Source organism: Lichenostomus cassidix, unplaced genomic scaffold (assembly GCF_008360975.1).
Source record: "Lichenostomus cassidix isolate B80296 unplaced genomic scaffold, HeHo_3.0 HiC_scaffold_47, whole genome shotgun sequence".
Lineage (NCBI taxonomy): Eukaryota > Metazoa > Chordata > Aves > Passeriformes > Meliphagidae > Lichenostomus > Lichenostomus cassidix.
This window is the reverse complement of record NW_028147553.1, coordinates 570,023-593,327: the sequence shown is the minus strand read 5'-3', so window position 1 is coordinate 593,327 and position 23,305 is coordinate 570,023. Positions and strand designations below refer to the sequence as shown.

Here is a 23,305-nt window from a genome sequence, read left to right as displayed (position 1 = left end):
AGCACCAGCGGCGGACGAGGAGCGGCGGAGCGGCGGCGGCTACGGTGAGGCAGCGGAAGGTGAGCGCCGGCGGCGGCCGGGCGGCGGCGGCGACGGCGGCAGCGGAGGGGCGGAGGAGCGACGGAGCACCGGCCGCGGAGCGCCGGCGGCGGCCCAGCGCCGCGACGCCCGGCCGGCGGCGGCGGGCGGCGGGAGCGGCGGAGGGGCGGAGGAGCACTCGCCGCGGAGCGGCGGCGGCCAGCGCCGCCGACGCCTGCCGGGCGGCGGCGGCGGCGGCGAGGGGCGGAGGAGCACGCGGCGGCGGCGGAGGGGGGAGGAGCACCGGCGGCGGCGGCGGAGGAGCGGAGGGCACCGGCGGCGGCAGCGGAGGGCGGAGCAGCGGCCGCGGAGCGCGGCGGCCCCTACGCCGACACCGCCTGGGCCGGCGGCGCGGCGGGAGCGGAAGAGCGGCGGAGAACCGGCCGCGGCGGCGGCGGCGGGAGCGGACGAGCGGCGGAGAACCGGCCGCGGAGCGCCGGCGGCGGCCGAGCGGCGGCGGCGGGGCAGCGGCGGTGGACTGCCGGCGGCGGCTGAGCGGCGACGGCGCTCCGCGGCTGAGTGCCGGCTGCGGCGGAGCTGCGGGAGAGGTGGCGGAGCGGCGCCGGTGGAGCGGCGGGGGCGGCGGCGTGGGCGGCGGCGGCGACGGCGGAGCGCCGGCGGACTGCAGGTGAAGCCGGCGGCGACCCCGGTCGAGAGGCCGGTGGAGGCTGGGGGGTCTGTTGCGCGCAGAGCGGTACAGGTTTCCTGAGTCGCCGGGGGAGCGGCGGCGCCTGCCGCCGAGGGGGGGGGGGCGGCGGCAGCGGCGGCAGCGGCGGCAGCAGCACTCGCCGCCGCCGATAGACAGTGGTGGGGGACCCGCCCGCCCGGGCTGCGTCTCCGGGGAGGGGAGGTGGATGTCCCGGCGGCGGCAGCAGTTTGTTTGCGGCGCAAAGGAAATGGGGACGGCCAGCCTGAGCTGCATCCCCGTGCCGGGAATCTGGGGGGGGGGGCCACGCCGGCCGCGGCCGCGTCCTGGCGCCGGGAAGGGGGGGGGGCGCGGGCGGCGGCGGCAGCGTCCCCGCGCCGGGAACGGGACGGGGGGGGCACCGACGGCGGCGGCCGCGTCCCCGCACCGGGTCCTGCGCGCTCGCGGCCCGGCTGCTCGGGTGTCTGCGGCACGGACTGACTGCGGGCTGTGGGGGCTGTCCGGTCAGCGCGGCGCCTAGGCAGGTAAGAAGGAGATACTGGAAAACAGCACGTGCTCCACACTGAGTGGCACACACATACAGCAACGTCGGGGACGATGGAACGGGCAGGGAGTAGAGGACCTGCAGCGGCCGGCCACCGCGAGGCGTGGCTGGTGCCGCTGTTCGGGGCGCTCGGGTGGAGCCTGAGCCGGGACGCTGTGCAGGTGGAGCGGCTGCTGCCGGGACGAGAGAGTGCGTAGCCCTGTTGTGTGGGCTCTGGTGCTTTCGGTGTGTTTACCAGGACCTTGAGATGGAATAGTCGCTCCTTTCAGAAAAATGCAGTTTTTGGAACAGTAGGTATGGCTTCTGGACTTTCGCACAGATGTACGAGCTGTTCGGCTGATGAGCATCACCACCCCCAGAAACACCTGGAGATGGTTACCTGATGAGCATCACCACCCCCAGAAACACCTGCAGACGGTTGCCTGATGAGCATCACCACCCCCAGAAACACCTGCAGACAGGTGCCTGAAGAGCAGCAACCCGGTAAGCAGCAGCTGAGTATAATAATATATCTAGTATATGTATGTTACATCAATGTTATGTATTTTATGTGGATATATGAAATATAGATATTATACATATCATATTTGGCTATAAAATGTGTAGTAGGTAATATATATTATCTGTATTGGCTATATCATATGTGCTATATATGAAATATATGGAATGTATGTTAGATATTATACATATAATATATATGGTATATAATGGAATTCATATATTTGTATATGTTACTATATGTCTGATGTCTTGCATAGTATATATACATTTTATTGATAATATATATTATATGTAGAAATATATATAATTTGGTAATGGGAAAAAAAAAAAAGACAGGAAAAAAGGGAAAAGCACGGATGCTAGGGAACAGAGATGCACCCGAGGTGGCATGCTCCCTTTAAAAAAAAAAAAAAAAAAAAAAAATTAAAATTGAAATAAAGGCACCATGGCAGAGGAAAAGGAAAAGACATTGAGCAAACAAACCAAAAGCGCATGGAACCGGACAAAAAAAGGTGGAACTAGCTGTACATGAGGAGCAAAGCATTGAAATGAAGGTGGAAAACCAAAGCAGGTAAGAACCATCAGGTTTGTACGTGACTGCGGGGGCTAAGTGAATGTTTGTACTTGTCAAAGATGGTAAGTAGGCACACAGGGGTAAGAATGAAGTCATTGTTTCCTGGTTTGGGCACTTCCTTGCTGTTCAAGTGCCTGGTAATGGTATGCAGATGTAGCAGACAGCTCAGTTTTTTACTGTTTCTCTCCTAGACAGGTTTCTTTGAAAGTCACAAAGTTCTCCGAGGGGAATGGCTTAGAAATGCAACACGGCAGCCTGGAAGGGAGGTGAGTCCGCTCCTATGGCGTCCCGTTGTGCGCAGGTACCGTTTATGAAGGAGCTTATAACGTTTTGTATAAATGCCTGTGAAGGAAATGATGTGGAGAACACATACTCAGGCGGTGGGTCCTGTCACTGTCACCTGTCAGTAGGTACAAGAGACAGAAGGAGAGAGAGAGAGAGAGAGAGAAGAGAAGAGAGGAAAAGAAGATTGGAAGGACAGGTAGGGGCACATAACAGGACAGCGACAGAGCATATGACCGGGCCGTGGTTCCCGGCAGGCGTTGTGATGTGGGTTCATTCCTTCGGGGAAGGCGTGCGCCGATGCCCGGGCCTGTCCCCCTGGTAAAACTGGGTCGGTGTCTCGCGGCGGGCTCCAGATGTGCCGATGCGAATGCGGTGCTGTGGTGCCAGGCCTAGGCCTGCGGAGACTGTGCGATGCGTCCGGAAATGCTGCTAGGTAACTGTGACGGGAAAATGGCGTGGCTGAGGACTGTGGGCTGGGGGACGCTTTCCACAGGTGGGCCAAAGAGGATAGCTGTGGCCTGCGTGAGACGGGAGCTTATCACGTGTATCCCGAGGGCTCCCGTTCCCCCCTGAGCTGCTGGACGCTGTGTACAAACCTGCTTCCTGCGGGCATATCCTCTTCGCCCGCTGCATACTGAGGCCTGGAAGATTTGAAGTGGACCTGCTGGCTTTGATTTAAGTGCATACATACACAGCTGTCCCACAAGGTGAGATGACCTAGGAATAATTTTTCATGCTTGTAATGTGCTGCCTGACTGTCAGTGCAAAGCAGCTGTGTGCAGGGAGCCTTTTGGATGGACTTGTATATGGATGTTTGGTTGAGAAAGATTTATGAGTCTATGACAGAAATCCCTAGAGTGGAATTTGACGTGTATTTCATGTGGATCTTTCGGTGACTGTATTCGTGTGTTTCACAGGGCTGCCTTCATTGCGAGGCTACTGCATCCGTGTGGAGCTACATCTGCTGGCACTGGGCGTGATTGTCAAGGCAGATGTGGAGAAGAAAGTGTCCTGCTGGAGCCTTCACCTCTGCCTGTCCTCTGAACGTGGATAAGGGAAGGTATGTGTCATGTTTAAAACGTGTCAGAGTTGCCGTACTGCATGGTATGTGTTGCTGAGAAGCAGATGTGGAGCATTTTTGCTTTCATGCCTGTTTAGGCAGGCATTTGGTAGTGAGATGGATAAGTGCCAAGAGATACGTGTGTGCATACAGATCGTTGTGCACAGCGTGTTTACAAGCTTGGTGCAGTAACTGTGGCACCTGTGAGTGGTAAGTGACGTGTGCGAGACGTGGGAGGAAGCTACTGGAAAGCGTGGCAGTTCGGTGGGGAACAAGTGCTACAAAGGCGATGGCCTTGAAATGCCAGGTAGCAGGCTGCAAGTGGGGTGACTGCACTCCTACAGTGGCCTGAAGTGTTCACACAGGGGTCGTGATGAAAGTGAAAACGTGCAGAGGATACCCTCGCACAGTGTGTCCTCTCACTTATATTTCTTTCTAGGTATGAGACGTGAGGAGAGAGAAAAAGACGCCAGGAAAGAAAAAAAAAGAGAGTGGAAAAGAGAAGACGTGCCTGCACAGAAAGGCTCACAGAGCTACGGCAGCACTGCGTGGGTCCTGAGGGCACCGTGACGTCAGGTAATGGACCCCGTAGCCACGGGACGGTGGCCGGAGTTGTCCCCCTGGGAAAGTGGGCTCAGTGTGTGGCAGCAGGCTCAGCATCTGTTGCTCGATATGCACTGCTGTGGTACGTGGCCTAGCAGTGCGGAGAGTGTGGAATGCGTGGAAACGCCCTGTAAGGTGCCTGTGACATAGGAAATGGCAAGCTTATGTCATATAAGGGTGGGTGATGCTTCCCACAGCTGAGACAAAGAGGATAGATGTTTGTGGCACGTGAGCGGAGCTTACGGCAGGTCCCGAAGGCCTCCTGCTTCCCCCTGAGGTGAGGGAGAGTATGTACAAACCTAGCTCCTGCCAGCATGTACGAGCCTGGATCCTGCGAGCGTGTACTGTTCGCCCGCTGCATGCTGAAGCTTGGACAATTCAGAGGGGGTTTGCGGGCTTTGGCATTATTGCATACACGCCTGTCCCAGACGGTGAGATGGCTGAGAAGTAATTCTCCGTGAATATAACAAGGTGGCTGACTGTCAGTGCAAAGTATCTGTCTTGAGGGAGGCCTGTGGATGGAGATCTAGAGGAATGATGGAGTGAGGAAGGAGGATGAATGTGTGACAACAATCCCTGAAATGGAATGGTATGTGGGTATTCAGGTCAGTACATACTATGATTACATAGCAAAAAAGACCGTGAGTGGCTTAGTGAGAAAGATCAAGTCTGTCAAATGACAGAGAAGGGGGCGATGAGGGGGTTCCTGATTGTATAAGACTGTTGTAGAATCTTTAGGAAAGAAGGCAGCTTGACATGTCTTGCTGACAGGTATGGAAAGGGATGTACAGGGTCACTGACGGTATTTGTGTGTTTCACAGGGCTGCCTGCATTGCAAGGGTAATGCATCCATATGGAGCAACATGTGCTGGCACATGTGGGATTGTGAAGGCAGACATTTAGAAGAAAGTGCCCTGCTGGAGCCTTCACATCGGGATGTCCTCTGATGTGGATATGGGAAGGTATGTTTGGTATTTCAAGAGTGTCATAGTATACATAGCAGAAGGTATGTATTGGTGAGAAACAAACACAGAGCACCTGAGTTCTCATACATGTAGGGGCAGAGGTTTGGAAGTGAAATAGAGAGGTGCCAAGAGATATTCAGTGTGCATACAGAAAACTATGCAGGGTGCATGTACCAGCTGGATGCAAAAATTGTGACACCTGTGAGTTGCAAGTGACATGTCTAAGAGATCGGAGGCAGGTGCCTGAAGGGAATGCAGTTCTGTGCGGACAAAGTGTTACGAAGGAAATGGCTTTGAAATGCAAGGGATCGGGCTGGATGTGACATGAGTGCACTCATCAGGTAGCCTGTTGTGTTTCCATACTGCTGGTCATGAAAATGACAAGGGTCAGAATGAAATGAGGGGCAAAGGACACCTTCAGACTGTGTGTCCTCTCCCTTTGATTTCTCATAGGTATGAGACACAAGGAGCAAAAGAGGAGAGAAAAGGAGCGCTGGAACAACAGATGGCCGCACAGCCAGGGACAGGAACAAAGCTTTATCGCACTGCGTGAGTCACCGCAGCATCGTGACATCAATTCATAGACCCTGAAGCGACGGGAGTGTGCCCAGGCCTGTCCCCCTGGGCGAGTGGGGTCGGTGAGTTGCAGCAGGCTCCACATCTCTTGCTTTATATGCACTGCTGTGGTATGTGGCCTAGCACTGTGCAGGGCCCCTAATGAGTAGAAACAGCCTGTAAGGTGCCTGTGACGTGAAAATGGCACGGTTAGTTCATGTGCGGCTGGGTGAGGCTTTGCACGGGTGGGCCAAAGAGGATGCTTGTGTATTGCGTGAGACCGCAGCTTACCGCACGTACCCCGAGGCCTCCCGTTCCGCCCTGAGCTGCGGGACGGTGTGTACGAACCCGGTTCCTGCGACGTATCCTCCTCGCCCGCTGCATACTGAGGCCTAGTGGATTTGCTGTGCAGCTGCTGGCTTAGGTCTTAGTGCATACACACCTGTCCCAGAAGGTGAGATGACCTAGGAATAATTTTCCATGCGTGTCATGAGAGGGCCCATTGTCCCTGCAAAGCGGCTGTGTGCAGGGAGCCTTGTGGATGGAGTGATGTATGGATGTTTGCTGGGCAAGGACAAGCAATGTGTGACAATTATCCCTGAAATGGAATGCTATGTGGATGTTTGGGCCACTACATATTGTGAGTATGTCACAAGAGACCCACGGAGTGGCTTAGTGAGAAAGATGAAGTATGTGAAATGATACAGAAGGGGGCAATGAGGGGATTCATGATTGTATAACTGTGTTGGAAAAGCTGTAGGAAAGACGGCGGCCTTAAATGTCTCGCTGACAGGGATGGGCAGGGATGGACGGTGTCAGTGATGGGATTTGTGTGTTTCACAGGGCTGCCTGTGTCGCAATGCTGCTGCGTCCGTGTGGAGCTACATCTGCTGGCACTGGGTGTGACGGTGAAGACAGAAATGGAGAAGAATGTGTCCTCTTGGAGCATGCAGCTGTGGCTGTCCTACAGATGTGGATATGGGAAGGTATGTGTTGTATTTCAGAAGTGTTGCAGTTGCCATAGTAGGAGGCATGCATTGCTGAGAAGCAAAAGTGGAGGGGTTGAGGTATTGTACGTGCTGAGGCAGAGATTTGAGAGTGAAAGTGAGAAGTGCAAAGAGATCCTCTGTGCGCATCTAGAGAATTGTGCGAGGTGTGTTGACAGGCTGGGTGCTGCACTTGTGAGATGACACCTGTGATTTTTAAGTGCCATGGGTACGACATGGGAGGTAGGTGTTGGAAAGAATTGGAGTTCTGAACAGAAAGACTGCTATGATGGAAATGGCTTTCAAATGCAACACGGCAGGCTGCAACTAAGTCCACTCCTACAGTGTCCTCCTGTGTGTAGATAGTTGTATTAATGGAATGTGTGACATTCTGTAGAAATAGCAGTGCACGAATGAATATGCAAAGGAGATGCTCAGACAGTGTGTCCTCTCACTGTCATTTGTTAGTAGGTATAAGGCACAAGCACAAAGCAATGTGAGCGGTCCATGGGTCCCAGGAGCATCCTGAGGTAGGTTAATATAGCCCGAAGTCATGGGCCGATGGCCAGGCCTGTCCCCCTAGCAAAGCAGGGTCAGCATCTTGCAGCAGGCTGCAGCTGTGTGGATATATATGCCATGCTGCAGTGAAAGGCCTATCACTGCAGAGCATGTAGAAGGCATTGAAAGACCCTGTAAGGTAACTGTGACATGAAAATGGCATGATTATGGCATGGGGGGATGCATGAAGATTTGCACAGGTGGGCCAGGGAGGGTAGATGTTTATGGCCTGTAAGCACAGATGACAGCATGTAGGCAAAGGCCTCCTGTTCCCCCCTGAGCTGGGGGACAGTGGGTAGAAACCTGCTTCCTGCAAGGGTATCCTCTGGACCTGCTGCATGCTGAGGCTTCAACAGCTTGGAGTGCAGCTGCAGGCTTTGACCTCTTGCAGAAGGTGAGATGACTGAGGAATGATTTTCCCTGGATTTGATTAGCTAGCTAGCTAGGTAGGTAGGTAGGTAGGTGGCTGGCTGGCTGGCTGGCTGGCTGGCTGGCTACCTACCTACCTACCTACCTACCTACCTACCTAGGTAACTAGGTGGCTGGCTACCTAGCTAGCTAGGTAGCTAGGTGGCTGGCTACCTACCTACCTACCTACCTACCTACCTACCTAGGTAACTAGGTGGCTGGCTACCTAGCTAGCTAGGTAGCTAGGTGGCTGGCTACCTACCTACCTACCTACCTACCTACCTACCTAGGTAACTAGGTGGCTGGCTACCTAGCTAGCTAGGTAGCTAGGTGGCTGGCTACCTACCTACCTACCTACCTACCTACCTACCTAGGTAACTAGGTGGCTGGCTACCTAGCTAGCTAGGTAGCTAGGTGGCTGGCTACCTACCTACCTACCTACCTACCTACCTACCTAGGTAGCTAGGTGGCTGGCTACCTAGCTAGCTAGGTAGCTAGGTGGCTGGCTACCTAGCTAGCTAGCTAGCTAGGTGGCTAGCTGGCTGGCTGGCTGGCTAGCTAGCTAGCTAGCTGGTTGGCTGATTGGTTGGCTGGCTGGTTGGTTGGCTGGTGGGTTGGCTGGCTGGCTGGCTGGCTGTCAGTCAGTCAGTCAGTCAGTCACAGCAAAGTAGCTGTCTTAAGGGAGACTGGTGAATAGAGGTGTATATGAATGTTTTGGTGAAGAAGAATGATGAGTACGTGATAACCCTCCCTGGAATGGAATTGTACGTGGAGGTTTCGGTCAGGAAGTACGAGGAGTATGGAACAAGAAAGCCTGGGAGCAGGTAAGTGAGAAGGATGAAGTAGGTGTATGGGCTTAGAAGAAGGCACAGATGGGGTTATGGATTGTAGAAGAGGCTTGCAAAAGCTGTAGGAAAGAACATGTCTTGAACTGTCTCGGTGACAGGATACGGGCAGGGATGTACAGGTTGCAGTAACAGTATTTCTGTGTTTCACCACGTTGCCTGTATTACAAGGACACTACATGCATGTGGAGCTCCATGGGCTGGCACGTGGTTGGAGTATCAAGGCAAAAATGGAGAAGAATCTGTCCTGGGGAAGCGTGCAGCTCTGGCTTTCCAAAGTCTGCTGATATGAGAAGGTATGTGTCACGTTTCAAAAGTGTTGCACTTGCCAGAGCAGGAGGCATGCATTCCTGAGAAGCAAGCATGGAACACTTGAATTTTGCTACATGTTCAGGCATAGTTTTGACAGAGACAGGAAAAAGTACAAAGAGATACTGTGTGCACATAGGGAGAGTGATACTGTATGCACGTAGGAAGAGTTGTACAGGTCGTGTTTACAGGCTCACTGCAGTAATTGTGAGACCTGTGAGGTGTGAGTGGCATGTGTAAGACACGGTAAGACATGTGTAAGACGTGGGTGTTCCAAAGAATTGCAGTTCTGAGCACAAAGGGTGCTACAAAGGCAAGGGCTTTGAAATGCAGGACGGCAGGCCCAAAAGGGATGGAAATCCACTCCTACAGCGCCCTCTGGTGTCGAGGTACTGTTTCTGATGGAACTTGGGACGTTCTCTATAAATAACTGGAAAGGAGTGGATGTGCAAAGGAGACCCTCACATGTTGTGTCCTGTCAATGGCATGTGGTCTTACATTTGAAAGACACGAGGACAGAGAGGAAGGGAAAAAGAGGAGAGGAGGGACAGGTAGGGCCACAGGAACGAACACAGACACAGCAACAGGAGCGGTCCATAGGTCCCAGGGGCATCCTGAGGTGGCTTAATATAGCCCAAAGTCTTGGGCCAATGGCCAGGCCTGTCACCCTGGCAAAGCAGGGTCAGCATCTTGCAGTAGGCTGCAGATCTGTGGATTTATATGCAGTGCTGCCATGAAAGGCCTAGCACTGCACAGCATGTGGAATGCATAAAAAGACCCTGTAAGGTAACTGTGACATGAAAATGGCATGTGTGTAGCATGTGGGGCTGGATGAGGGCTTGCACACGTGGGCCAGGGAGGATAGATGTTTATGGCCTGTAAGCACAGATGACAGCATGTAGGCAAAGGCCTCCTGTTCCCCCCTCAGCTGGGGGACAGTGGGTACTAACCTGCTTCCTGCAAGGGTATCCTCTGGACCTGCTGCATGCTGAGGCTTCCACAGCTTGGAGTGCAGCTGCAGGCTTTGACCTCTTGCAGAAGGTGAGATAACTGAGGAATAATTTTCCCTGGATTTGATCAGATAGCTAGCTAGCTGGCTGGCTGGCTGGCTGGCTGGCTGGCTACCTAGCTAGCTAGCTAGCTGGCTGGCTGGCTGGCTGGCTGGCTGGCTACCTAGCTAGCTAGCTGGCTGGCTGGCTGGCTGGTTGGTTGGTTGGCTGGCTGGCTGGCTGGCTGGCTGGCAGGCTGGCTGGCTGGCTGTCAGTCAGTCAGTCTGTCAGTCAGTCACAGCAAAGTAGCTGTCTTAAGGGAGACTGGTAAATAGAGGTGTATATGAATGTTTTGCTGAAGAAGAATGAGTACATGATAACCCTCCCTGGAATGGAATGGTACATGGAGGTTTGGGTCAGGAAGTAGGAGGAGTATAGAACAAGAAAGCCTGGGAGCAGGTAAGTGACAAGGATGAAGTAGCTGCATGGGCTTAGAAGAAGGCACGGATGGGGTTATGCATTGTAGAAGAGGCTTGCAAAAGCTGTAGGAAAGAACATGTCTTGAACTGTCTTGGTGACAAGGAACGCGCAGGGATGTACAGGTTGCAGTAACAGCCTTTGTGTGTTTCACAGGGTTGCCTGTATTGCAAGGACGCTACATCCATGTGGAGCTCCATGGGCTGCCACTCGGTGTGATTGTCAAGGCGGAAATGGCAAAGAATCTGTCCTCGGGGAGCATGTAGCTCTGGCTGTCCTAAGTCTGCTGATATGAGAAGGTATGTATCACGTTTCAAAAGTGTTGCACTTGCCAGAGCAGGAGGCATGGATTCCTGAGTAGCAAGCATAGAGCAGTTGAATTTTGCTACATGTTGAGGCATAGATTGGACAGTGAAAGAGAAAAGTACAAAGAGATACTGTGTGCACATAGGGGGAGGGATACTGTATGCACATAGGGAGAGTTGTACAGGTCGTGTTTACAGGCTCACTGCAGTAATTGTGAGACCTGTGAGGTCTAAGTGGCATGTGTAAGACACAGTAAGACATGTCTAGGAGGTCTAAGTTGCAAAGACTTGGAGTTCTGAGCAGAAAGGGTGCTACGAAGGCAAGGGCTTTGAAATGCAGGACGGCAGGCCCAAAAGTGATGGAAATCCACTCCTACAGCGCCCTCTGGTGTCGAGGTAGTGTTTAGGATGGAACTTGGGACGTTCTCTAGAAATACCTGGGAAGGAATGGATGTGCAAAGGAGATGCTCACACGCTGTGTCCTGTCACTGGCATCTGGTCTTAGGTTTGAAAGACACAAGGACAGAGAGGAAGAGAAAAAAAAGAGAGGAGGGACAGGTAGGGTGTTATGATCCAATTATTAAGGTTCTTTAGAAAGACCTCTGCCCGAATTAAGGTACAAACGAGACCATATGCCAGTCAATAGTATGAGTTTTATTTGAGAGAAAATATGAGAGAGAGAGAAGAAAAGAGAGAAAAAGAGAAGTAAGAAAAGAGGTGGGGGGGACAGAAAGAGGGAAAGAGAAAATATCACCATCCGTGGATCCCAAAGATGTTGCGTTGATCCTCTCCGGCCGATCTTCTCGGTGGTGGTGGTGGTCCCCCCAAAAAGCACAGAATGCCATGGGTTAATATACACTCAGGCCAGGGGCAATATCCAGGCATGTCCCCCCGCGGGAGGGGGCAGTCTCTAGCCGCAGACTCTGCTTGCATCACCTGCAGTCCTGTGGTGCAAAGCCTAGCACTCTGGGGGGGGTGTTTGATAGATTGTGACTCCCCCTCGGCTGCCTCTCACGTGAAAGTCCCGTGGATGTAGCCAGTGAGGCTGGGGCTTCCACAGCTGGGCCAGTCTGTGTAAACCTGGCTTCTGTGAGCTGTGCTCTGCCCCCACCCCAAACTCAGCCAGGGATGATTCTCAGCACAGCTGGTGGCTTTGGCCTTTGTGTATGCATACCTTTCCCTCAGCTTGAGATGATTGAACAATAGGTTTCCCTTTATCTAATCTTAGCAGTTTGACTCAGTCCAAAGTCCCAGTCAGGTATCTTCAGGGAAGTTTCTGTGATTGTAGCTTCTTTATACACTTTTTGTTATAATGAGCAAAACTTTATATCAATGTTTGAGGCATGAACTATTTCAGTCTCTGACATAGGGCCACAGGAACAAACAGGGACAAAGCAATAGGAGTGGTCCAAAGGTCCCAGGGACATCCTGAGGTGGGTTAATGTAGCCTGAAGTCATGGGTCGATGGCCAGGCCTGTCCCCCTGGCAAAGCAGGGGCAGCGTCTTGCAGCAGGCTGCAGATGTGTGGATATACATGCATTGCTGCGGTGCAAGGCCTAGCACTGCACAGCGTGTGGAATGCATTGAAACACCCTGTAAGGTAACTGTGACATGCAAATGGTATGATTATGGCATGTGGGACTGGATGGGGATTTGCACAGGTGGGCCAAGGAGGGTAGATGTTTATGGCCTGGCAGCAGACGTGACAGCATGTAGGCAAAGGACTCCTGTTCCCCCCTGAGCTGGGGGACTTTGGGTACAAACCTACTTCCTGCAAGCAGATCCTCTTTGCTCGGTGCACGCTGAAGCTTGGACCATTTGGAGTGCAGCTCCAGGCTTGGACCTCTCACAGAAGGTGACATGAATGAGGAATAATTTTCCCTGGATGTGATCAGCTAGCTAGCTAGCTAGGTAGCTAGCTAGGTAGGTGGCTGGCTCACTGTCTGTCCGTGAGTGAGTAAGTGCAAAGTAGCTGTCTTGAGGAAGACTGGTGGATACAGGTGGATATGAGTGTTTAGGTGAAGACGAATGATGACTACGTGATAACCCTCCCTGGAATGGAATTGGACGTGGATTTTTGGGTCAGGAAGTAGGAGGAGTATGGAACAGGAAAGCCTGGCAGTGGGTTGGTGACAAGGATGAAGTAGGTGAATGGGCATAGAAGGAGGCACTGAGGGGGTTATGGATGGTAGAGAAGTGTTGCAAAAGCTGGAGGAAAGAATGTGGCTTGAAGTGTCTCTGTGACAAGGAACATGCAGGGATGTACAGCTTGCAGCAACAGTATTTCTGTGTTTCACCAGGTTCCCTGTATGACAAGGGCACTACATGCGTGTGGAGCTCCATGGGCTGGCACGTGGTTTGAGTGTGAAGGCTAAAATGGAGAAGAATCTGTCCTCGGGGAGCGTGCAGCTCTGGCTGTCCTAACTATGCTGATATGAGAAGGTATGTGTCACATTTCAAAAGTGTTGCACTTGCCAGAGCAGGAGGCATGCATTCCTGAGAAGCAAGCATGGAGCACTTGAATTTTGCTACATGCTCAGGCATAGATTAGAGAGTGAAAGAGAAAAGTACAAAGACATACTGTGTGCACATAGGAAGAGTGATACTGTATGCACATGGGGAGACTTGTACAGGTCGTGTTTACAGGCTCACTGCAGTAATTGTGAGACCTGTGAGGTGTGAGTGGCATGTGTAAGACACGGTAAGACATGTGTAAGACGTGGGTGTTGCAAAGAATTGCAGTTCTGAGCAGAAAGGCTGCTACAAAGGCAATGGCTTTGAAATGCAGCACGGCAGGCCCAAAAGTGATGGAAATCCACTCCTACAGCGCCCTCTGGTGTCGAGGTACTGTTTAGGATGGAACTTGTGACGTTCTCTATAAATAACTGGAAAGGAGTGGATGTGCAAAGGAGACCCTCACATGTTGTGTCCTGTCAATGGCATGTGGTCTTAGATTTGAAAGACACGAGGACAGAGAGGAAGGGAAAAAGAGGAGAGGAGGGACAGGTAGGGCCACAGGAACGAACACAGACACAGCAACAGGAGCGGTCCATAGGTCCCGGGGGCATCCTGAGGTGGCTTAATATAGCCCGAAGTCTTGGGCCGATGGCCAGGCCTGTCACCCTGGCAAAGCAGGGGCAGCATCTTGCAGTAGGCTGCAGATCTGTGGATTTATATGCAGTGCTGCCATGAAAGGCCTAGCACTGCACAGCATGTGGAATGCATAAAAAGACCCTGTAAGGTAACTGTGACATGAAAATGGCATGTGTGTAGCATGTGGGGCTGGATGAGGGTTTGCACACGTGGGCCACAGAGGGTAGATGTTTATGGCCTGTAAGCACAGATGACAGCATGTAGGCAAAGGCCTCCTGTTCCCCCCTGTCCTGGGGGACAGTGGGTACTAACCTGCTTCCTGCAAGGGTATCCTCTGGACCTGCTGCATGCTGAGGCTTCCACAGCTTGGAGTGCAGCTGCAGGCTTTGACCTCTTGCAGAAGGTGAGATAACTGAGGAATAATTTTCCCTGGATTTGATCAGATAGCTAGCTAGCTAGCTGGCTGGCTGGCTGGCTGGCTGGCTGGCTGGCTGGCTACCTAGCTAGCTAGCTGGCTGGCTGGCTGGCTGGCTGGCTGGCTGGCTACCTAGCTAGCTAGCTAGCTGGCTGGCTGGCTGGCTGGCTGGCTGGCAGGCTGGCTGGCTGTCTGTCAGTCAGTCAGTCAGTCAGTCAGTCACAGCAAAGTAGCTGTCTTAAGGGAGACTGGTAAACAGAGGTGTATATGAATGTTTTGCTGAAGAAGAATGAGTGCATGATAACCCTCCCTGGAATGGAATGGTACGTGGAGGTTTGGGTCAGGAAGTAGGAGGAGTATAGAACAAGAAAGCCTGGGAGCAGGTAAGTGACAAGGATGAAGTAGCTGCATGGGCTTAGAAGAAGGCACTGATGGGGTTATGCATTGTAGAAGAGGCTTGGAAAAGCTGGAGGAAAGAACATGTCTTGAACTGTCTCGGTGACAAGGAACGCGCAGGGATGTACAGGTTGCAGTAACAGCCTTTCTGTGTTTCACAGGGTTGCCTGTATTGCAAGGACGCTACATCCATGTGGAGCTCCATGGGCTGCCACTCGGTGTGATTGTCAAGGCGGAAATGGCAAAGAATCTGTCCTCGGGGAGCATGTAGCTCTGGCTGTCCTAAGTATGCTGATATGAGAAGGTATGTATCACGTTTCAAAAGTGTTGCACTTGCCAGAGCAGGAGGCATGTATTCCTGAGTAGCAAGCATAGAGCAGTTGAATTTTGCTACATGTTGAGGCATAGATTGGAGAGTGAAAGAGAAAAGTACAAAGAGATACTGTGTGCACATAGGGGGAGGGATACTGTATGCACATAGGGAGAGTTGTACAGGTCGTGTTTACAGGCTCACTGCAGTAATTGTGAGACCTGGGAGGTCTAAGTGGCATGAGTAAGACACGGTAAGACATGTCTAGGAGGTCGATGTTGCAAAGAATTGCAGTTATGAGCAGAAAGGCTGCTACGAAGGCAAGGGCTTTGAAATGCAGGACGGCAGGCCCAAAAGTGATGGAAATCCACTCCTACAGCGCCCTCTGGTGTCGAGGTAGTGTTTAGGATGGAACTTGGGACGTTCTCTACAAATACCTGGGAAGGAATGGATGTGCAAAGGAGACCCTCACACGGTGTGTCCTGTCAGTGGCATCTGGTCTTAGGTTTGAAAGACACAAGGAGAGAGAGGAAGAGAAAAAGAAGAGCGGAGGGACAGGTCGGGCCACAGGAACAAACAGGGACAATGCAATGTGAGCGGTCCATAGGTCCCGGGGCCATCCCAAGGTGGGTTAATGTAGCCTGAAGTCATGGGTCGATGGCCAGGCCTGTCCCCCTGGCAAAGCAGGGGCAGCGTCTTGCCGCAGGCTGCAGATGTGTGGACATACATGCATTGCTGCAGGGCAAGGCCTAGCACTGCACAGCATGTGGAATGCATTGAAAGACCCTGAAAGGTAACTGTGACATGCAAATGGTATGTTTATGGCATGTGGGGCTGGATGAGGATTTGCACGGGTGGGCCAAGGAGGGTAGATATTTATGGCCTGGCAGCAGACATGACAGCATGTAGGCAAAGGCCTCCTGTTCCCCCCTCAGCTGGGGGACAGTGGGTACAAACCTACTTCCTGCAAGCAGATCCTCTTTGCTCGGTGCACGCTGAAGCTTGGACCATTTGGAGTGCAGCTGCAGGCTTGGACCTCTCACAGAAGGTGACATGAATGAGGAATGATTTTCCCTACATGTGATCAGCTAGCTAGCTAGCTAGCTAGGTAGGTAGGTAGGTAGGTGGCTGGCTCACTGTCTGTCCGTGAGTGAGTAAGTGCCAAGTAGCTGTCTTGAGGAAGACTGGTGGATACAGGTGGATATGAATGCTTAGGTGAAGACGAATGATGACTATGTGATAACCCTCCCTGGAATGGAATGCTACGTGGATTTTTGGGTCAGGAAGTAGGAGGAGTATGGAACAGGAAAGCCTGGCAGTGGGTTGGTGACAAGGATGAAGTAGGTGAATGGGCATAGAAGGAGGCACTGAGCAGGTTATGGATGGTAGAGAAGTGTTGCAAAAGCTGTAGGAAAGAATGTACCTTGAAGTGTCTCTGTAACAGGGAACAAGCAGAGATGTACAGGTTGCAGCAACAGTATTTCTGTGTTTCACCAGGTTGCCTGTATGACAAGGGCACTACATCCGTGTGGAGCTCCATGGGCTGGCACGTGGTTTGAGTGTCAAGGCAGAAATGGAGAAGAATCTGTCCGGGGGGAGCATGTAGCTCTGGCTGTCCTAAGTATGCTGATATGAGAAGGTATGTGTCGCGTTTCAAAAGTGTTGCACTTGCCACAGCAGGAGGCATGGATTCCTGAGAAGCGAGCATGGAGCACTTGAATGTTGCTACATGCTCAGGCATAGATTGGAGAGTGAAAGAGAAAAGTACAAAGAGATACTGTGTGCACATAGGGAGAGGGATACTGTATGCACATGGGGAGACTTGTACAGGTCGTGTTTACAGGCTCACTGCAGTAATTGTGAGACCTGGAAGGTGTAAGTGGCATGTGTAAGACACGGTAAGACATGTGTAAGACGTGGGTGTTGCAAAGAATTGCAGTTCTGAGCAGAAAGGCTGCTACGAAGGCAAGGGCTTTGAAATGCAGGACGGCAGGCCCAAAAGTGATGGAAATCCACTCCTACAGCGCCCTCTGGTGTCGAGGTACTGTTTCTGATGGAACTTGGGACGTTCTCTAGAAATACCTGGGAAGGAATGGATGTGCAAAGCAGACCCTCCCACGGTGTGTCCTGTCACTGGCATCTGGTCTTAGGTTTGAAACACACAAGGACAGAGAGGAAGGGAAAAAGAGGACAGGAGGGACAGGTAGGGCCACAGGAACGAACAGGGACACAGCAATAGGAGCGGTCCATAGGGTGCCAGGGGCATCCTGAGGTGAGTTAATATAGACTGAAGTCATGGGCCGATGGCCAGGCCTGTCCCCCTGGCAAAGCAGCGTCAGCATCTTACAGCAGGCTCCAGATGTGTGCATATACATGCATTGCTGCACTGTAAAGCATGTGGAATGCATTGAAAGGCCCTGTAAGGTAACTGTGACATGAAAATGTTTTCTTTATGGCACATGGGGCTGGATGAGGGTTTGCACAGGTGGGCCAAGGAGGCCATGTTTATGGCCTGGCAGCAGAGGTGACAGCATGTAGGCAGAGGCCTCCCATTCCCCCCTGAGCTGGGGGACAGTGGGTACAATGCATATCCTCCTTGCTAGGTGCATGCTGAAGCTTGGAACATTTGGAGTACAGCTGCAGGGTTTGACATCTTCCAGAAAGTGAGATGAATGAGGAAGAATTTTCCCTGGATGTCATCAGCTAGGTAGGTAGGTAGGTAGGTAGGTAGGTAGATAGCTGGCTGGCTGGCTGGCTGGGTGGCTGGCTGGCTGGCTGGCTGGCTGACTTTCAGTCGGTCAGTCGGTCAGGCAGTGCAAAGTAGCTGTCTTGAGGGAGACTGGTGGATACAAGTGTATATGAATGTTTTGGTAAAGAAGAATGATGAGTACATGATAACCCTCCCTGGAATAGAATTGTACGTGGAGGTTTGGGTCAGGAAGTAGGAGGAGTATGGAACAGGAAAGCCTGGGAGTGGGCTGGTGACAAGGATGAAGTAGGTGAATGGACATAGAAGGAGACGGTGAGGAGGTTATGGATTGTTGAAGAGGCTTGGAAAAGCTGGAGGAAAGAATGTGCCTTGAAGTGTCTCGGTGACAAGGAACGTGCAGGGATGTACAGGCTGCAGCAACAGTCTTTGTGTGTTTCTCAGGGTTGCCTGTATTGCAAGGACACTGCATCCATGTGGAGCCCCATGGGCTGGCACTGGTGTGAGGGTCAAGGCAGAAATGGAGAAGAATCTGTCCTGGGGGAGCATGCAACTCTGGCTGTGCTAAGTATGCTGGTATGAGAAGGTATGTGTCATGTTTCAAAAGTGTTGCACTTGCCAGAGCAGGAGGCATGTATTACTGAGAAGCCAGCACGGAGCAGTTGGAATCTGGGCACCTGTTCAGGCATAGTTTTGATAGAGAGAGGGAAAACTACAAAGTGATAGTGGGTGCACATAGGGAGAGTTGTGCAGGTCGTGTTTACAGGCTCGGTGCAATAATTGTGACACCTGTGAGTTGTCAGTGCCGCGTGTAAGACATGGGACGTGGGTGTTGGAAAGAAGTGCAATTCTGAGCACAAAGGGTGCTATGTAGGCAATGGCTTTGAAATGCAAGACGGCAGACTGGAAGTGACAGGAGTCCACTTCTACAGCACCCTCCTGTGTCGAGGTAGTGTTTAGGATGGAACTTGGGACGTTCTCTAGAAACACCTGGGAAGGAATGGATGTGCAAAGGAGACCCTCACACGGTGTGTGCTGTGAGTGGCATCTGTTCGTAGCTATGACAGACACAAGGAGAGACAGAGAGAAAAAGAGGAGTGGAAGGACACGTAGGGCCACAGGAACAAACAGGGACAAAGCGATAGCAGCGGTCCGTGCGTCCCGGGGGCATCCTGAGGTGGGTTAACATAGGCTGAAGTCATGGGCCGATGGCCAGGCCTGTCCCCCTGGCAAAGCAGGGGCAGCATCTTGCAGCACGCTGCAGCTGTGTGCATATATATGCCGTGCTGCAGTGAAAGGCCTAGCACTGCACAGCATGTCAAAGGCATTGAAAGACCCTGTAAGGTAACTGTGACATGAAAATGGCACGGTTATAGCATGTGACAGTGGGTTCAGGTTTGCACACGTGGGCCACGGAGGGTAGATGTTTATGGCCTGCGAGCAGAGGTGACCGCATGTAGGCAAAGGCCTCCCGTTCCCCCCTGAGCGGGGGGACGGTGGGTACAAACCCGCTTCCCGCGAGCGTATCCTCTCGGCCTGCTGCGTGCTGAGGCTCGGATGACTTGGAGTGCAGCCGCGGGCTTTGGCCTCTGTGCGTACACACCTCTCGCAGAAGCTGAGATGACTTCATAAGAACTTTGCCTGGACGTAATCAGCAGCTGGCTGAATGTCAATACAAAGTATGTGTCTTCAGAGAAACTTGTGGATGGAGTGACATAGGAATGTTTGGGTGAAGAAGAATGCCGAGTGTGTGATGACCATCCCTGGAGGGGAATTGGAACTCTGCAGAGTATGGAGTGCATGCACTGTTAGACAGCCTTTGCTGCAGGCAAGTGTGAAGAAGCCGTGGAGATGGATTAGAAGGTATTAGACTGGGTGGTTGCGGTGGGATGACATGGGTGGGTAAGAGATAGTGCACCTGATTGAGAATTTGTAGAATACTGTGAAACTTTGATGTGTTGCTGTGGCTGAGCAGGCCTGAAACCCTCCGCTGTGTCACGACTTCAACAGGCGGCTGGTGGGTAGGAGGCCCAGGAGGACATGGCATCAGGCGCTCGGACTAGCACGTGTGCGGAGCCGTGCGGAAATGACTGACACGTGTGTCGTGTTCTCTTCCGGATGGTGGGGTTTCGCTGCTGCTGGAGTTGCCTATCCCGGCGAGGATATTGTGGTGATGTGGCATGCATAGAGAAGGGAAAGATGGCATCTGTTCTGTTCCAAAAGATATAGAAAACAAAATGACATGAAAGGCTGCTGAAGGAAAATTGTTATGACTGACTGCTACTGTTGCAAAATGTATCATCGGGTTAAAAATATTGTGTCACTGTAGTCAAAGGTTTGGTTTGGGTTTCCCCTGGGAAAAGAAATGTTTGGTTTCTTCCAGGGCAATGTTGTGCCACATGAGGCCTGGTGAATTCAGCATAGCAAGAGCTTGGGATTGACCCCCAAAGATAAGCAGAAAGACAAGCACTGGGAACAGAACATCCAGCAGGAACATGTGGTTCTCAACAAGACATGATGGATATCACAAGCAGCTAGGCCACAGCACCTGCAGCAGGGCTGAAGACATCCTGGCCCACAGAAATGACTGCTAAAAACAAGTGAAGAATGTCATAAGCATGACAGACAAGGACATTGGAGTGCAACGAGACACCAAATATGGGGAGTTTGTTCCACTTTGGACTAATGAACACTGAGGCAATGCTTTCCTATTGGCTTTTACTGTATGCACTATCTGAGAAACGGGGTAAAAGCTCTGTATTCTGGAATAGTTGTCTCTGCACACCCGGGCTATGGGGGGATGAGATGATTGCTGTGGTACATGCTGGGAACAAAATAAAGTCATGCCTTGACTGTGTAACATGAAAATGTTGTTGCAGAGTTTTTCCATTTTTTTCTGCAGATTGGGTGACACTGGTAAACACGTGGCAGTAGTGTAGAGGTGGAAAAAAAACCCCCAAGACTGCAGAAGTGATCCCTGCAAAAGCACAGGATGGGGTAACACATGCACACGGAAGTGAATGCAGGCACGAAACAAGTGAAAAAACCCCAGCGATACACAGTAGAAGCCCCTAGGAAATACTGTACAATGAGATAAGCAAAATGGACATAGTTGGGAGAAACAACTGTATATATTTTAGTGCTGCAGTATCCCCCAAAATATGTTTTGGTTTTCAAGAATCATAAATGGTGTTTTCAAAAAGTGATTAAAAGACCCAGTAAGATTTGAGAGAATGATAATTTGTGCTAATACAGTTGAGGGAAAGCATGTAAAAACCATGGACTGAACCTTAGGAAAATTCTCTAGCAAAGGACCTCCAAAAATGGGGAAAAAAGTAAAACGCTAAAGAAGCAACGGCTCCCCTGTTGCCATAGCGACGGGCGGGCGGAGGCAGGCGTAGCTTAGGGCGGACTGAGGGGGCACCGAGGGGCGGGCTCTTGGGCGGGGTAGGGGGAGCGGCAGGGCCGTGGCTGTGTTCCGAGCCCCGTGACGTCGAGGGGCGGGGTGTGGAGACCACCGGAGGCGTGGCTTTGTCCCGGGCAGGGCGCCGACAGGGGCGGGGCCGAGGGAGGGACGACAGGCGGAGCAGTGGGTGGAGTACCGTGACGGACGCAGAATCGGGGGCGGGGTAGTGGGCAGGGCTTTGTTGACGTCATTGTGCGGCCAAAAGGATATGTCCCCAAAAAAAGGATTTAAAATTAAGGAGCCACTCTGGCTCGGTGGGTATGGCCTTAAGCCGGATCTCTGCACGTCAGGGGTTCGAATCCCACCGCGGGCTACCCCGTGCGTGCGCTAGGCGCGTGACGGCCCCGTAGTCCGGGAGCCCGTCGGGCCCGCCTACCCCCACTGGAACGTAACTGAGGCACGTGTGCCAGAAGGTGGGGCGACAGAGGCGGGCCCCCCCGCGAGGGGGGGCAGCCCAGGTGGGGCTGCCGCTGCAGCTCCCCGCAGGGCGGGGGGGCTGCCGCCGCCCGGACGGGCCGTCCCGGTGTGCCCCCCGGCATCCACCGCGCCGCGCGCGGCGCGCGCCCAAAATCGGGAGCGGCACCTGGTGCTAGGAGGGGGTGGTTGAGGGCACCAAGGTGCCAAAAATGCATTTTTCCACCTACAACGCACAAACAAACACTTCACCTTCAAACTCTCTCCATCCCAAAAAATAAATACTTCTTTACTCACATTTGCTTCTCTTTGCAAACTCGGCCTTCTTTCATGCCTTAACACATCTCACTCACACACACACACACCCCCAAACACACTGCATATACATTCACCAACTATAACACACTCTGATTAACAACAAAAAAACCCTCTTCCCAAACTTTTCTAAACACTCCATTTATGCACCTCTTGCCTTCTCCAAAACTCACATCCTCTCTCGAAACCCTTGCCGCCTTGCTTACGCCACCATCGCAGCTCCTTGCTTGCGCCGTTCAAGCCACGCTGACGCTTCTTCATTTACCACACCGATCCCTTCCTAAGCCACTTTGACCTTTCACCCCTCACGCTCACAACAACAAAACCTCACCTCTCACATCCTTCACCTTTCCATTCCCACCTTTACTCCCTCAACATTTCTTCCACGTGCCACTTCCTGCCATCATTACTTCCCTGCAACCAATCGCTTCACGGTACCACTCTGAAAGACAAACGAAATTTAACAATCATCTCAAACACCTGCATCTGGCCTCCAGCAAGCCACAAACCTCTTCGAACACCATGGCTAACTGACAGCTGGCCACCTCTCTCCCATGGAAAATCAATCTCCCACCGCTTTGCCCGTCTGCTCCTCTCCCTACCGGTGCCGTGGTCGGGCCCGGATGCCTCTCATGTCTGACTCCGTGCGCTTTGTTCTCACGCATTGCCTATTAGGGCACGGGACTCATTTTACAAAAGCGGATCAAACGCAACAAAGAGCCACTCCTGCTGCTCAGCCACCACCTTCCAGCCTCTCCCTCCTTGCCACTTGCTACACACCACTCCCTCAAGCCTGCTGGCTACCTGGGTCACCTTCTCCAAATGGCATGGCTTGGGCCTCCCCTTTGCATATGCTCTCTGAACACCTTGCCACTGTGTCCCCCATGCTCATCTCCTCCCTCGGCTACCGATTCGGTGCCTCAATGCAGAAAGTGCCCCGCAAATGAAACGCGGGATATATGTATGTGTGTGTGTGAGTGTGTGTATATGTATATCTGTGTATATCTGTGTCTCTATATGTATACATATGTGTGTATATATACATATCTCTATGTATATACATATGTGTGAGTATATATATATGTGTACATATATGTGTGTGTATATAGATGTATGTGTATATATATGTAGGTGTCTCTATATGTATGTCTGTGTGTGTATATATGTCTGTGTGTATATATACATGTCTGTATATATATATATATGTGTGTGGGTATATATCTGTCTGTTTATGTATACATAACTATATATACATATGTGTGTATATACATGTGTGTGTATATATTTCTGTGTCTATACATACATATCTGTGTATATATACATATATGTGTATATATATTTGTATGTCTGTATATATATATGTGTGCGTGAATATATACACGTGTGTGTGTATATATACATGTCTGTGTGTATATATATGTGTGTGTGAATATATACACGTGTGTGTGTATATATACATGTCTGTGTGTATATATATATATGTGTGTGGGTATATATATGT

The 23,305-nt window shown here is 51.9% G+C and overlaps 1 long non-coding RNA gene across 1 annotated transcript in view; it reads left to right on the top strand.

Annotated features, from left to right (window-relative positions):
• The window catches only part of LOC146422083 (uncharacterized), a 163,964-nt gene extending 145,872 nt beyond the window's left edge, over positions 1-18,092 (top strand). Inside the window, exon 3 of the long non-coding RNA XR_014848363.1 lies at positions 18,054-18,092. This is a non-coding gene — a long non-coding RNA (uncharacterized LOC146422083). The remainder of the gene's footprint in view (positions 1-18,053) is intronic.
• The last annotated feature ends 5,213 nt before the right edge of the window (positions 18,093-23,305 follow it).